This window comes from Emys orbicularis, chromosome 2 (genome assembly GCF_028017835.1).
Source record: "Emys orbicularis isolate rEmyOrb1 chromosome 2, rEmyOrb1.hap1, whole genome shotgun sequence".
NCBI classification, from domain to species: domain Eukaryota; kingdom Metazoa; phylum Chordata; order Testudines; family Emydidae; genus Emys; species Emys orbicularis.
The window spans coordinates 57,261,019-57,273,213 of record NC_088684.1 but is presented as its reverse complement, the minus strand read 5'-3'; positions in this window follow the sequence as shown (position 1 = coordinate 57,273,213).

The window sequence follows — 12,195 nt, the reverse complement described above, 5'->3', positions numbered from 1 at the left end:
TGAGTCCAGCATTCAGCCCAAAAAATAATCACTGGCTTAAAAAAATTCCCAAGGATTTTAAGAATAATACATTTGGGTTCTTTTTATTTGCCATCTGGTTTATCAACCTTTAGGGCTCACATTTTCAGGTTTTTTCCTGCAATGATACAGGGCTAGAAAGTTACTTAAAACAAAAAATAGCTGAGATTCAGATCAATCTCAACAGATCAAAGACTTGTAAGTAAATTAAGCTGTTTTGGGACAGGAGGCAAGGTCCTCTTAAGATAGGAAACAAAAGGTAGGAATAAATGGTCAGTTTTCGCAACGGCGAGAAATAAATAGCGGAGTCTCCCAAGGATCTGGACTGGGACCTGTATTGTTTGCCATATTTATAAATGACCTGGAAAAGGGGGGCGAACAATGAGGTGGCAAAATTTGCAGAAGATACAAAATTACTCAAGATAGTTAAGTACAAGGATGACTATGAAGAGTTACAAAGGGATCACATTAAACTGGGAGACCGGTTGCTAAAATGACAGATTAAAATCAGTGTTGACAAATGCAAAGTAAAGCACATTGGAAAAAATAATCCCGCCACACATACAAAACGATGGGATCTAAAATTAGCTGTTACCACTCAAGAAAGAGATCTTGGAGTCATTGTGAATAGTTGTCTGTAAACATCTGCTCAATGTGTAGCAGCAGTAAAAAAACCTAACAGAATGTAAGGAACCATTAGGAAAGGGATAGCTAATAACACAGAAAAAATCGTAATGCCACCGTATAAATCCATGATATGCCCACACCTTCATTAATGTGTGCAGTTCTGGTCTTCCCATTTTAAAAAAGATATAGTCAAATTGGAAAAGGTGCAGAGAATGACAACAAAAACAATTAGGGGTATGGAACAGTTTTCATATGAGGAGAGATAAAAAAGACAGGGATTGTTCAAAAAGAACAGGAGTACTTGTGGCACCTTAGAGACTAACACATTTATTTGAGCATAAGCTTTCGTGGGCTACAGCCCACTTCATCGGATGCATAGAATGGAACATATAGTGAGGAGATATATATGCACACAGGAACCATGAAAAGGTGGGAGTTGTCCTACCAACTCTAAGAAGCTAAAGCTAAACTACGCTTAGGTGTAGTTTCTGGTGGTGGGGTATCAGCAGCAGTTCCCTTTGCAGCTTGGTGGTGCAGAGGATAAGGCTCCTACTTAGCAGCCTTATAGGCCTGAGCTTGAGGTCTGTGGCACCTGACTGCCCCAGGCAATCCCCAGATGCCACAGGGACAAGCTACTCAGGATGATTCCTGTGGAAGGCCCATATTTTGCAGGGACATGCATATGATGAGCCAGCTCCCAAGAACTTTATTTGGGCCCATAACCCTCCAATTGATCAGATAGTACAGAGTCCCTCTGCACATTTGAGAGTCCAGGATATCATGAACGAGATACCCCTCATGGTCTTGAAGTTGAACTGGGGGTAGAGGTGGCGTATGCCACTCAGGGAAAAGATTGCCAAGGAAAGGCATCAGCAGGGAAACATGGAAGACTGGATGGATCTTGCAAGATCGAGGGAGTTGTAATTCAAATACCACTGGATTGATCTGCCAAATAATAGTGAAAGGGCCTGCAAATTGATGATCTAATTTGTGTGTAGTTCTGCTCTCTGTAGGTGTTTTGTGAACAGTCACACTTTCTGGCCTACCTTTAAAGGCAGGCTTCTTAGTGGTGTTTGTCAGCATTGGGTTTGTAGGCAGTCTTGACCATTTTCCGGTGCTCCGTTAGGTTGGCTTACATTTCATATATAATCTGTACTAGATCGAAGGCAATGGGAACCATTGTCAACAACGGAATGGAAAGGTGGAAACAAGGATGAAAACCATAGTTGGAGTAGAAGTAGCTGGATCAGGTAGAGCAGGGGTTCTCAACCTTTTCTTTCAAAGCCCCCCCCCCCCCCAACATGTTATAAAAACTCCAGATCTCACCTGTGCCACAAAAACTGTTTTTCTGCATATAAAAGCCACGTCTGGCATTACGGTGTAGCAAGCAGGGCAATTGCCCAGGGCTCCATGCCACAGGGGATCCCGCAAAGCTAAATTGCTCAGGCTTTGGCTTCAGCCCGGGGCTTCGCTTTCTGTCCTGGGCCCCAGTGAGTCTAATGCCGGCCCTGCTTGGTGGACCCCCTAAAACCTGCTCATGGCCCCCCAGGGGCCTCGGATCCCTGGTTGAGAACTGCTGAGGTAGAGGATGTTCTGTGTTGTTATATGTGAATTCAGAAAGCAGGAGTAATGCAACCCTCAGTTGTTTTGACAGTGGTTCAGGAAGCAGTGCAGGTATTATCTCATTGATCCCTTCCGATTGCCCATCCGTATGTGGTAAATGCCTGGGGCTGGACATCTAGGAGGTTAAACACCTCCTTCCAGAACCTGGATATGAACTGGGAGCCATAGTCTGTGGTAAGATGGGCGCAGAGGCCATAGTAGTAGAAGATATGTGTAACTAGAAATAATAGTTTCAGTGGAAACAGTGGTTTCCATAGTTGTGAGATGTGTGAATGGTACAAAATGGGCTGTTTTGGTGAGTTAGTTTACAAGAGTCAGTATGGTGTTGTGGCCTTAGATTCAGGCAGTTCCACTATAAAAATCAAGGGTTATGTGTGATTAGAACCAGGAAAAGGACACAAATGGCATCAGGAGGCTAAAAGGCCTGTTCGTAGGGGGGAGTTGTTCAAGAACACGTGTTGCAGGACCTGATGTAGGACCAAATGTCATCCTGCGTTTGTGGCCACCAGAATGAGCGGGCTACAATGTGCAAAGTCTTGGATTGCCCAAAGTGACCTGCCTGGGGGTATCATGATATATGCGCAGCACTTCTAGTCTTGGGGAACAGCTGAGGACATATAGGTGGCCATTGACATAGATGAGGTTGTTGACCCAGGAATAGTGGCATAAGGTGATACTGGAGAGACCCTCAGTGGAAGAGGTTATGAATTTAGAAAAAGGATCATTAGGGAGGGCTTCTCAAAACATGGTAAGAAAGTCTGAGGATACAGACCCACAAATGAAATGGCATGGATTTAATATGCCAGGTGATGGTTCTTTGGCATTAGAAGGTTCTGTATAGTATTCCTCTTTTCGTGAGAGGGCATCAGCTTTGCCATTCTTGTTGCCTGGATTATATGTGATTGTGAAATTGAATCTTGGGAAGAGTAGGACCCAGTGCAACTGCTGCTGATTCAGCACCTTAGCAGATCTCAGGTATTCTTGATTCTTATGGTTGGTTAAGACTAGGATGGGTTGTTTGACCCATGCATGGTAGTGTTGCCAAGTCTCCAATCGAGGCTTGCTGGTGAGTAACTCCTTGTCTGCTGTTTCATAATTGTGTTTGCTCAGGGTGAGTTTTTGTGAAAAATATGCACTTGGATGCATCTCATGCTGGGACCCCATTTCTTGGGATAGTACCACTCCAATGGCTACCTCAGAGGCATCAGCCTCAAGGATAAAGGGTTGGTCAGGAATAAGGTGGACCAGCACTGGGGCAGGTGTGAAAGCTATTTTCAGGTCTTTGAAGGTCTGGAGGTCCTCTAGGGGCCAGTAAAACCTTGCAGGTTTGCAGAGGATGTCAAACTTTGAGAAGTTTGGAATACATTTGTAAAAGTTGGCAAACTCCATAAACCTCTAGATGTCTTGGATGCTCTGGTGTTCAGCTGAAACCTGCATTGCAGATGCCTTCTGAGGGTCTATCCATAGTCCATCTTCTGACAGAATGAACCCCAAAATTAGACAGATGATTGGTCAAACACACACTTTTCCAGTTTTGCATACACCCTGTGCTGGTGCAATGATGTGAGAACTTCACGGACATGGTGGCCATGCTTTGCTCGACTACTGGAATAGATTAAGATATGATCTAGATATGCCACCATGTACTGGTATAGGATATCTCAAAATATGTCATTGATCAGATGCTTGAAAGTTGCAGGAGCATTAATGAGTCCAAAGGGCATTACCAAATACTGAAAGTGGCCATTTTTGTTCTAAAGGCTGTCTTCCACTTGTGCCTGGCCCTGATTCAAACTAGATAATATGCTCCTTTAAGGTCCAGTTTAGTAAACATCCTCACTGACTGTACTCAGTCCAGGAGATTGGGAATTAATGGTAAGGGATACTGCATATAGTTATTTGGTTAAGTGCCCTGCAATCTACATAAAGCCTTAGAGAGCCATCTTCCTTCTTCACAAAATGTTCTGGGATGCCTGCATGGGAAGTGGAGGAGCCGATAAAACCTTTAGTTTGGTTTTCCTGGAGGTACTCCCTTCATACTTCTAGCTCTGGTGTAGATATTGTTTATATATGCCCAAATGGAACCAGGCTGAAGGATCCAGAGTGGAACCCTTTGGTTTAGTTTCTTCAGCAGAGGTCCACAAACTGTGGGGCGCACCCCACTAGGGGGGGCATGGAGAATGTGTTGGGGGGGTGCGGTGGGGCCCGGCCCAGCCCCCACGGGGGGTGGGGAGGGAGTGCCACCCAACCCCTCTCTGGCCCTGCCCCCAACCCCGGCCCCCAACCACGGCTTTCTCTTCCACTCCCGGCCCCACCCCCGGGCCGCAGCTCCATTCCCGGCCCCTGCTGCGGCCCCAGCCTCGGCCCCCTTGCCTCTGTCCATACCCTGCCCCCGAGCTGCAGCCCACTCCCGGGGGGAAGGGGGGCAGACAGGGGCAGGGGTGGGGGCGTGACCGTGAAAAGTTTGGTGAGCACTGTTCTAGGGTCTCAAGTTCTTGAACAAGAATATAATGCTCCCTACACAAGCTCAATAGGAAGGCAATGTCATATTGGGCCCGTAGAATATGGGGATCATGACAAATGATCCACAGTGCCCCTAAAATCAGGGTGAAATGCGAGGAGCACCTAGTATCCCTAGTTATGGATCAGGACTCCATTGTGCTAGACCAGATACAAACACAGAAAGAAAAGGTGGTCCTTGCCTCAAGGAGCTTACAATCTAAGTATAAGATGAGACAACAGGTGGATGCAGATAGGCAGGAGAGTACAAGGAAACAGTGATCAGTATGATAGGCAGTGATGTCAGCATACGAACAGCCTAATCATTGTCTAGTTTTTTGTAGGCATCATAGCAAAGGAGAGTTTTAAAGAGGGATTTGCAGGAGGATAATGAGGTAGGTTTGCAACTGTTTATAGGGTGCTCCTCCCAAGTGTGAGGGCAGCTAGGATTGCCAGGTGTCCAGTTTTCGACCAGAACACCTGGTCAAAAAGGGACTATGGCAGCTTTGGTCAGCACTGCTGACTGGGCCATTAAAAGTCCAGTCGGTGGTGCAGCAGGGTTAAGGCAGACTCCCTACCTGCCGTGGCTCTCTATGGCCTCCAGAAGCAGTGGCATGTCCCGCCTCCGGCTGCTATGCCTAGGGGCAGCCAGTGGGCTCTGCACGCTGACCCTGCCCCAAGTACTGCCCCCGCAGCTCCCATTGATCGGGAACTGCGGCCAATGGGAGCTGCAGGGGCGGCGCCTGCAGACCGGGCAGAGTGCAGAGCCGCCTGGCCGCGCCTCTGTGTATGAGCCGGAGGGGGTACATGCTGCTGCTTCCGGGAGCTACTTGAGGTAAGCGCCGCCTGGAGCCTGCACCCCTGAGCCCCTCCCGTGCCCCAACCTCGTGCCCCAGCCCCTCCCACCCTCCAAACCCCTTGGTCCCAGCTTGGAGCACCCTCCTACACCCCAGAGCCCGCACCTCCAGCCGGAGCCCTCAACCACCCCCCAGTGCCCCAACCCCCTGCACCAGCCTGGAGCCCTCTCCCGCACCCAGTGCCGGCTTTAGGAAGTGCGGGGCCTGATTCGAACAGTTTCAACGGGGCCCCGGCTGGGATGACTAAAAAAAAAAAAACACGTAAAAAAACACGTGGGGCTTGTACTCACCGGGTGGCGCTCCTAGTCTTCGGCGGTGGGTCCTTCACTCGCTCCGGGTCTTCGGCGGCACTGAAGGACCTGCTGCCGAAGTGCTGCCGAAGATCCGGAGTGAGTGAAGGACCCGCCGCCAAAGTGCCGCCGAAGACCCGGAGCGCCGCCGGGTGAGTAAAAATTAAAAAGGAGCCTCTAGCCAGGGAAGGGATTCTCAGCCACCTGCCCCCACCCCGGCAGCCCTGCCACTGGGCGCGGGGCCCTCTTAGGCGCGGGGCCCGATTCGGGGGAATTGGTGGAATTGGCCTAAAGCCGGCCCTGCCCGCACCCTGAACTCCTCATTTCTGGGCCCATCTCAGAGCCCACACCCCCAGCCAGAGCCCTCACCCCCTCCTGCACCCCAACCCCAATTTTGTGAGCATTCATAGCCTTCCGTACAATTTCCATACCTAGATGTGGCCCTTGGGCCAAAAAGTTTGCCCACCCCTGGCTTAGGAGCTTCCTATTTTTAGGCCCTACTAATCAGGCAGGGGGCACGGCCAGGGCTGGGTGAGGGGAGGGAGCGAGCTTGCTCATGTAGTTCTGCTGGAGTGCTCCTGCCAGCAGGAAAGGCAAAGCAGCCCCATGTGGCTTGGAAGAAGCTCAGCCAGAAGCCTGCTGCTTCCGTTCCCTCCAGTGTGCATCTCCCCGCGCTGCAGGAACACACTGCCAGGTATCCAGTTAACACTGGTGACCGGACACTAAAAATCCGGTTACCACAGGAACCCATGCTAGCTGTGGGTGTAGTTTAAGCAGGCATTGTCCCCCAGCTCTTCCCACCCCCGATTTCTCCAGAGCTTCAGGGAGGGAAGAAGCTCCCTCTCCTCTGCTGAGGCTGGCAGGCAGCTCCAGGACACTGCCTCCTGGGTCCTAGTGCCTGCCATGGTTATCTTCTATGTGTGCTGGGTCCCATTTCTGGACAACTGGTGAGTGCCTGTGGCGGGGGGAAGAGGCAGTACCAGAGCAGTAGGGTGGGAAGCTTGCACAGAACCTGCACACACTCCATCCAGCTCCAGCCAGAACTATTGCCCCTCCCATGTATAAGGAACGAATTCCCATACATTTGTAGGAAAAACAAAACAAAACAAAACATCCCATTATGGATAGCAGTACTTTAACTTTTACAGGACCTTCCATCGAGGGGCTTCAGATTTATGATGCACTGTGTTCAATACTGTATTGAACTGTACTAAAAATCAAAGAAATCCAATTTTTTTCTTTGATATATTTTTCTGTACTGGGATGCACAGGCAACCAAGTTCTTTCCTTATGCTCAGCCTAGTTCCACAGGCCAACACATCTTTGTACTTTTAAGGGATTGCAAAAGCACTGGAGGAAGGTCAACACACAATGTTGTAGGTTTCTCCCTTCCCTCTCCCTCAAGGATTTTAAATCCACTTCTTAGCAGGCTATGATAGAAAGACTGGCTGAATAGGCTAAAGGCAGGTTCTGTCCATTTGCTGGTTCTCTAGCAGTTCAATCCATCATAAAAGTACCTCACATTTAATTTATTTTGAGTTTCATTCCAAAAACTTAAAGCTAAATAAACCTGAAGTTAGTCCTCATTTTTCTGCCCCAATTCAAACTAACTTCTTTTCCAAGTGGAAAATGTTGGGTAAGCCTGGAATGTGTGTGTTTCAAAAAGGGAATGAGAACACAGGCCAATTCCTGCTGACAGTTACACCTGTGTAGCCTTATTGACTTCAGGGAGAACAGATTTTTGCACAAGAATAGATTTTGGTCCCTTCTGCTTTTTCACACCTCGTATAAGCATCTCATTCACTTTCCTCCCCTAAACTCTGAGCACTTTAAGGGGGAAAAAATAAACAAGGTCTGCTTGATTTACGCATGCAAATGAAACAGAATTCCCTTAATTCTACACTAGTCTTAAACATTCTACACTAGTCTTAAACAAACACCAGACCTGATGTAACAAGGGTGTCACTACAGCAACCTTGGTTGGATTGTTCTTTTGAAAGATCCTTAATGGTTCTTTTAAGATGCTGATTTTCAGTCAAGTCTTTTTGTTCAGGGGGGCAGAGAACACAACAGGGAATAGCTCTGTTTTGTCAACTTCTAGTCTTTCAAAAGCTGAAAGGCTTTAAGTTAAGTTTGTTTAATGTTTGTACAGTAATTTTGAAGAGCTAAAGTAGTACAGAAGTGCTAAATATTATGACTGGGCAACCATCTAAAGACCTGTGTCACTTCTAGCTGTTACCTTTTTCTTACAGAAAGCTTAAAACAAAGAAATGCAAACTGTAGGGGCTGGTGCACACAGAACTCATGCTTAAAAAACCTCATGTCAGAGCTGTTGATCACACATTCTAGAATAGATAATACTTAGTCCTGCCATGAATGCAGGGGACCGGACTAGATGATCTCTTGAGGTCCCTTCCAGAATCACTGGAGATTAACTATACAACCTGCGTATCATCCCACAAATAATATTTAGGTTTAATGTGAAAACAGTAATTTACTGTCCTCAGCTAGTGCAACACTGGGAGGCAGCTTTCAGAGCAAGACAGCCTAAGGGCTGGTCTACACTAACCCCCCCACTTCGGACTAAGGTACGCAAATTCAGCTACGTTAATAACGTAGCTGAATTCGAAGTACCTTAGTCCGAAGTTACCGCGGTCCAGACGCGGCAGGAAGGCTCCCCCGTCGATGCTGCGTACTCCGCTCGCCGAGCTGGAGTACCAGCGTCGAAGGCGAGCACTTCCGGGATCGATCCGGGGCACTTCCGGGATCGATCCGGGATCGATTTATCGCGTCTTAACCAGACGCGATAAATCGAACTCAGAAAACCGATTGCTTACATCCGGACCCGGATGTAAGTGAAGACGTACCCTAAAATACAGTGCCACCCAATGTAATTTTCCCACTACTATTTCCTCTACTCCAGTGGATTTTACACCTGAGTGGTTTTCTTTTACATAATAAAAGCTAGCTGCTTCCCAGACTGCAGTCAGAGTGAGATAGGGTATGTGGTGTAGAATCCATAGCTTGGGGGAAACACCTGCAGGGTTTGGCTTTGCACTGTGCCCTGTGGAGAGATGAGGGTAGAAGCACAAGGTTGGAAGAGGTGAGCAGGATGGGGAATGTTGCAGTGTTCATCCTCATACAGATGAGCACTCCACTACTTAGGAGGAAGGAGGCCTAAGAGAAGGACAGTGTAGCATCCCTCGTGCTACCTCTTACTCAGAAGTATCTGTTTGAAGAATTGAGTGTAGTGAGAGTAGAATAAACTTGTTAATTTTACATAAAGAAATAATATGTAAATATGTATGTAGAGAAATGTTTGATGACTTCATAATTTTTTTTGCAATGTGTAATTCATACTTAGGCCCTTCCCTCCCATTAGCCTTAGGCCCCTCATAACCTTAATCCGCCCCTGGTTGTAATGGGTCTCCCCAAGGTGGCTATAATTGAAATGTAGCTAGCACATTACACTGCTCTACAGCCAAAATGCTTCTGAAATAAATGTAGTCAAACTTTACTAATTCTGGGTCACTGAGAACGAAAATGATGCTTACAATTGTTGATTGGCTCTAGTTTTCAAGATATGCTATTGGGTCAGTATATACGACCCTTGACTTGGGAATGGCGGAGGATAAGTGAGTTATAAAGGGAAGGGATCTCAATTTAAACCAGAAATGACTAAAATACATCTTTGACTGGATCTATGAATAAATCTATGACTGGGTTTGGACAGTACTTGCTTTTTAGGCAAAACAATGAATGATGCAATCTGAAGCTGGTATTGCGTCATACATGATATGAATTGCATCATGTTATTCCTAGAAGTCATGGATGATGCAATCATAACGAAGCTTACATCACTCTTGTCAAGGCTGTATCCCCACTTTGAACTTTAGGGTACAAATGTAGGGGCCTGCATGAGGACTTCTAAGCTTAACTACCAGCTTAGTTTTGGTCCGCTGCCACCATTCCCTACCCTGGGAAGCTTTTAGAAACTTTTCACCAATTCCCTGGTGAATACAGATCCAAACTCCTTGGATCTTAAACAAGGAGAAATTGACCCTTCCCCCCTCCTTCCTTTCACCAACTCCTGGTGAATACAGATCCAAACCCCCTTGGATCTTAAAACAAGGAGAAATCAATCAGGTTCTTAAAAAGAAGGCTTTTAATTAAAGAAAAAGGTAAAAATCATCTCTGTAAAATCAGTATGGAAAATAACTTTACAGGGTAATCAAACTTAAAGAGCTCAAAGGACCCCCCTCTGTCTTAGGTTCAAAGTATAGCAAACAAAGATAAACACTCTAGTAAAAGGTACATTTACAAGTTGAGAAAACAAAGTAAATCTAAGACGCCTTGCCTGGCTTTTACTTACAATTTTGAAATAAGAGAGACTTGTTTAGAAAGATGGGGAGAACCTGGATTGATGTCTGGTCCCTCTCAGTCCCAAGAGCGAACAACCTCTTAAAACAAAGAGCTCACACAAAAGCCTCCCCTCCCCCCCCCCAAGATTTGAAAGTATCTTGTCCCCTTATTGGTCCTTTGGGTCAGGTGTCAGCCAGGTTACCCGAGCTTCTTAACCCTTTACAGGTAAAAGGATTTTGGAGTCTCTGACCAGGAGGGATTTTAGTACTGTACACAGGAGAGCTGTTACCCTTCCCTTTATAGTTATGACAACTCTGCTGAACAAATTGCCCTATATCAGCTCTAGAAATCATACAGTGTCGTGCTCTCTTATTTGTCAGTGTTTGATTTTGCAAAGGGACACATTTCTGTTTAGCCAAAGTGAGCAGAGATGCCTCATACTTGTGTGAACAGTGCAGATAACTTCTGTTATGTTTGTGGTGAAGTGACTTTTGCATCACAAAAGCGCAGTATAACCACTATGGTTAAGAAAGCCTATCACCTTTATTTTGGCTGCAAAATTGGAGATCAGGACAAGAGGTGGGCCCCACACATATGCTGCAACACTTGTGCAACAAATCTTGGCCAGTGGTTGAGCAGGAAAAGGAAATCTATGCCTTTTGCAGTGCCAATGATTTGGAGAGAGCCAACAGATCATACCAGCAATTGTTACTTCTGCATGGTGCCTCCAGTTGGGAAAGGTGTGTCAAAGAAGAAAAAGTGGACTGTGCATTATCCAAACATTCCATCAGCTATACGCCCAGTACCCCACGGAGAAGGACTGCCGGTTCCTGATGCACCAGAATCATTCTCACTTGAGTCAGACGAGGAAGAGGAAGAGGATGAAACTTCTGGTCCTGAACCATCAATGTCACAGGACCCACATTTTCTCCCATCCTCCTCCTCTGAACCACACCTCATAACACAAGGTGAACTGAATGACCTTGTCAGGGATTTGGAACTACCCAAGAGTAAGGCAGAGCTGTTGGGCTCCAGACTACAGCAGTGGAATCTCCTGGCAGGTGATGTTAGGGTTTCCATGTTCCGTGACCGTCAAAAGGATCTTGTCCCATGCTTCTTCATGGAAGGTGATCTTGTAGCCTGCAACAACATCGATGGTGTGATGGCAGCCCTCAACATCGTTCACGATCCAGATGAGTGGAGACTGTTCATTGATTCATCGAAGACGAGTCTTAAAGCTGTTTTACTGCATAATGGCAATGTTTTGCCATCAATTCCACTTGGTCATGCAGTCCATATGAAGGAAACCTAGGACAACATGAAACAACTTTTGAGGTGCATAAACTATGACCAACATCAGTGGCAGCTTTGTGGCGATTTGAAGGTTGTTGCTCTCTTGCTTGGTCTGCAGACTGGATACACAAAGTACTGCTGTTTTCTCTGCGGATGGGATAGTCATGCAAGAGATTCCCACTACATCAAGAAAGATTGGCCACTCCGACAGTCATTGGAGCCTGGGAGGAAAAGTGTTCAGCATCCACCACTTGTTGAATCAAAGAAGATTTTGTTACCACCCTTACACATCAAGCTGGGTCTGATGAAGAACTTTGTCAAGGCCATTGACAAAACACAAGCAGCTTTCAAGTACCTCCGTGGAAAATTTCCAAGGTTAAGTGAAGCTAAGATAAAGGTGTGACGATGCGGTTCTGGCGGGACCCAACTGAGAGTGCCAACTCAGGACAAATTGCTAAAACAGGGCAGTCACAGCCCAAGGCTGGGGTTTTTCCACCTCTAAGGCAAACCAAACCAGCCAGACTAAGAGGACTTCGGTCTCACCCCACTGGCTAACCACAAGTCTCACAAGCAATTCCCTTAGACACTCCAGTTTCCCAGTATCACCACCAGTGCCACTCGTTATG